The following is a 4,694-nucleotide window of genomic DNA, read 5'->3' as shown; positions in this document are numbered from 1 at the left end:
CATGGTAAATGTGGATGTGTGACATTGAATTTATTTTACGCACTGACCAACAAATAACCATTATGACACAGTTAAATGATGATGGCTCATTACAGAAGGTACAACAGTTTCATAGTTGACCAGGTATTGACCAAAATATAGTTGCATGCACCCTTCAGGCTACTGCAAATTTATAGAACTCTGGAAATATCAATATTGCCACAGTGCAGTTGTGACATTTATTGTTGAAGAAGACATGAGAAACACAGGCTTGTATTTAAACATAATTCCTATGTTAACAGGTTGTTCACCATACAAGGCCATGCTGGGCTGCCCTCCAGTACACTTCAAGAATTTGTTGAGAGCTGGGAATACAGTTGATGCATACTCTTGCTCTGAAGAAGATGAGCAGTGCACACTATCTGCAGAGAGTGATGAGGTATGGAGGATTTATGTCATTACGCATAACAAGAGACAAACTCATCTATATACCCCGCCCATTGTCTAGTTTTAAATACAATGATATGTGCAATCAAATGTGACATTGTAAATTATCAGTTTGTCTCACCTCCTTGTAGAAGAGGTTGAATACAAGAGCTAATATAACATCTCCATAAACTTTGTACATCTGCCTTAGTAAAACTTTAATGATAAACAAAGGTTATAATCATCTTCAAGTTTGTGTAAGCTAAGAATATTTAGATATCATGCATGGTATTGTAGAGCATTGTTTTCAGGCAGGTATTGTTGCAGCCCTTTATAGGTACATGTAGTTACCAGAGTAAGGTACACGGTACAGATAAGGTACAAAAGTTGTAAGCATGCTGACACCTCAAAACCTGGTGAATTTCTAATACATCTACAATTAATGCTTTTATGGATTTTGTTGCAGTGTCTACTGGTGTGTCATTTAATTAGAATAAGAAAATAAATAATATTTTGAAGTTTTTTAAAGAAAAAAGACTCTATAATAGCCATAGACTGATATTGTACAAAGTTTCATGAAGATATCTTGAACAGTTTTCGGGTTCTGCTCTGGTAAACCCCACTGCTTCCATTCAGTTCAGAGACTAAGTCAAAATTTCAAAACTTTGTACAAAATAAAAAGACAAATTTGTAGGTGCAGGGGATAATAACTGTCATCGGGTCCTGTAAACCTGTGCAATAATGACAGGAGATGTGACAAGTAGAGACATGTACATAGAACTATTTCAATTGCAAGATATTAGAAGTAATGATATGTTTAGAATATGAGGTAAAACTACATGTGAAGTGGAAGTGATATTATTTGACGTTTATGTTAGATATGTGGATATAAAAACATGGTAAATGTAATACTTTATTATTCTTTAGGATACTGGAGACGAATATGGCATTAATGAGAAAATAGAAGCAATCACAAACCTCAGGAAAAATGTGCTGCAGGCGTCACTGACCAAATCATCAGAAATGATTAAAAAACACCACGAAAACAAGGACACATCAGTGTACAAGATAGGGGATGAAGTTCTGGTGAGGGTTCATGGAAAAGATACCAGAGTCAAACGAGGTGGGCCCAAAAAAGGGATGAAAAAATGCAAGGAAGGAACTATTGTCGAAATAGATTCCCAGAACTCCCAATTCAAGGTTGCCTATCCGAACAAGCATGTGCAGTGGGAGCAGGTGTGTGACATTACTTCTCGGACAAGAAAAGAAGAGAAGAGGAGAAGAATGAGGACATATGAAGGTACATATTTCCAGTAGTAGTTTATGAATATTATGTAATTAGCAAGTATGTTTAATAATTTATTTTAAATAAAATAGTTCTTACAGAATAGATGACATTATCTATCTTGGTGGACTGCAAAGACATGATGTTTGTAATGTATTTGCTGTTTTTATCATTTCCTCCACCCAAAGTAAGTGCAGTTGGAGATACAGAAACGAGATCAGTGTGTCCATCTGTCACATTTTGTATCAAGAGCATTCAATATTTCCTCATGGACCCTCACAATTGGTGCCTTTTCCCATGCTGGAATGTTTATAATATTTCATTTGCATTTTCATGGCAACAAGTTGGTTCAAATGAGGGTTGGGTTTGTTTCCAGAGCACAATTCATAAACCATTGCGTATTTCTTCATGAAACTTTATATACACATCAGGCAGGTTCTGTTATTCTGCTATTCAGTTTCTTCGGTAGACTTTTATATTTTGCATTTCTAAGAAAATACCAAGTTGGACAGCTAATTAGAACAGTTATCAAAGATGATACAACTCATGTTGCTACTGCAGGTTGAAAAAGGTTTCCAGCAATACATGCTTGAGGTGACTAATTTGACCAGGTGATCGGGTAACTTGGTTTATTCTATGACATGGTACCCAGACAGTGTGGATGTTGCTAATACTGCAGTGTTAATTAAAAGAGAAGGAACAACATCCTATTTAAAATCAGGAACATACATTAATTAATGTTTTTGCTGTTGTGGAATTATGGTTCAGAATTTTGAAAGTATTATATGGATCATAGCAAATGTAATTACATGCCATTACTAATTCACGACTTTGCAAGGTATTGAAATAATTTGGTGTAGTCATTAATTGTTATGTCATTTGTACTAAAATCTTAGGATTAATGTGGTATATGATACTTCCTGTGATATTATACATTACTTACAAGGGACATTCATTGGTTTGTCTTCTTGGAACGAAAGCTAACATTGACGCAGGAGGTTAGGTGGTATACAAAACACAACTGATCAAGCGTCTGGAATCAAACTGCAGTCAATGGTTGAAGCATTTGATGATTTTCAGTTCAGTTCAGTTCCTTAACCAGTTAAATTGGTTGCTCTGTGATATGTTGGTATGTGCAGAAGAAGGCATAAATGTGATAATTTTCATATATTTTTCTAACAGATTTTCGGCCAGATGCAAGAGAAGAGGGTAGAAAGGCACTCAAAAGGGGAAAAACACAGGATGAAAAAGGTATTACAATTTGAGACACCTCATAGGAATCTTCTGGAACGGTTAGTCTCCAAAACATTAGGCATATGCATGAATACTTGCATGCATGCATGCACAATAAGAAGGGTAATCAATACTTGTACAAATTTTCCACCTTTCAGAGTACATTTACACATATTGAACACTTCAACGGAATAAATGTTTTCAAAATAAAATGAATGCAAAGCATTTCTTTATCCTGAAGGTATATGCTTGCACTTGGTGATGTATGTTTGTACTTTTAAGGAAAGGGAGAACAACAGGCTCAAACCAAGAGGAGAGACAATGCAGAAACAAAAGGTAATATCTGAATACAGATGGGTACGATCAACAGGACTGATCAATCCTAGATGCATTATTATATCTGTTGGAAGGAGTACACAAATTCTCCATATGATGTTGTGTCAGTTGCTCATATGTCTTCCTGTATATCATGCACATCTGAAATGGTTCATTGTCTCAGCTGAAAAATACTACATCAGTACATGTATTGCAGAACATTACAGTTGTTTCAATAAAAAAAATATACTAAGAGATATATTACAGGTCAATTTGTGTTACTTATATAATGTGTCTAAGCAGGACGCAAGAAGACGCCAACTATGAAAGAACTGGAGATGGAGGCCTCATTCTATGACCTTGACGTTGTGGACAATGAAGGGGCTGGTAACTGCATGTTTATTGCATTGGCTCAACAGCTTCAAATACATGACATTGACATAATCAGCCATAAACATCTGCGAGAAAAGGTTGTGTAATATGTGCAGGTAAGTAAACAATAATGCATACTTTCAATTTTCTTAGGGTAGGAATTTGATATAGTGAATAAAATGTGAAAGCCTAATTGGGCTGAAGCCATGTCCTATTTGTTTGGAATCATGTTATTCTTAGAAATCAGTGGACCAGCTGAAAATTTGGCATGCAAGTTTGTTCAGATTATTACGCCTCAATGGATTTAAAAAGTTCATATTTGTTATCATTATGAACATTGATATGCAGTAAAAATGTTTTTTACAATAACGGCAGTACATTTGATTTGGTGAATTTCAATTTTTATCCAGTAATGAATTCCACATATCTTTTTTTGTGTTACTGAAATTTTGGCTTACAGGACGAAACCTCAAAGCTTATGAAGCAAAGGTTTGCCTGAATAGTATTAGTTTTTATTGTCTCTGAAAAGTACTCACATATTTTGGATCTTATGTTAAATATGTCAATGACAATTTGCTCTCAACCTTTCCATCAAATATATTTTCATTAATTCCTCTTACGTTATGTGAGCTAGAGAGTCATGGGGCTCTATTGGTGATGCCCTTGACATTGATTAAACTTCTTTATTTAAAACAAGATAAACGAATGGTTGTCCCAATGAAGGAAACATCCCTCAGGTCAGCCTGTTTAGTAGGGTATATTACTTTCAAATGTTTTGGATATATTATGAGACACCTCTTAATATTGAGAATTTAAGTTTCAAAATTGCATGTCAGTTGTCAGATAAGGTGTGTAAAATAAGCTGAATATTCACTTTTATCTGCCACATATGTACATGTACAGTTCTAATAGGTTTCATACTTCCGCAGCTCATTTATATTACATTATAATATTTGTTTTACTTTTGACCTCATAAAGTGTTATCAGGACCTTAAAAGGCATTTAAAAAATGTGATGGCTGAAATTTTGTACAGAAAGGCTGTATACACATTTCTAAATGAGCAAGTCTAAAATTATTATGCAA

At 34.7% G+C, this 4,694-nt stretch overlaps 1 long non-coding RNA gene across 1 annotated transcript; it reads left to right on the top strand.

The window, feature by feature from the left end:
• Window positions 1-2,906: 2,906 nt before the first annotated feature.
• LOC125378806 lies at window positions 2,907-3,887 on the top strand. The gene is made up of 3 exons (XR_007220515.1): window positions 2,907-2,941; window positions 3,206-3,259; window positions 3,542-3,887. It is a non-coding gene; the product is annotated as an uncharacterized LOC125378806 (long non-coding RNA).
• The last annotated feature ends 807 nt before the right edge of the window (window positions 3,888-4,694 follow it).

Source organism: Haliotis rufescens, unplaced genomic scaffold, assembly GCF_023055435.1.
Source record: "Haliotis rufescens isolate VD_foot unplaced genomic scaffold, xgHalRufe1.0.p SCAF_13, whole genome shotgun sequence".
Lineage (NCBI taxonomy): Eukaryota > Metazoa > Mollusca > Gastropoda > Lepetellida > Haliotidae > Haliotis > Haliotis rufescens.
This window is presented reverse-complemented; position numbering and strand designations above follow the sequence as displayed.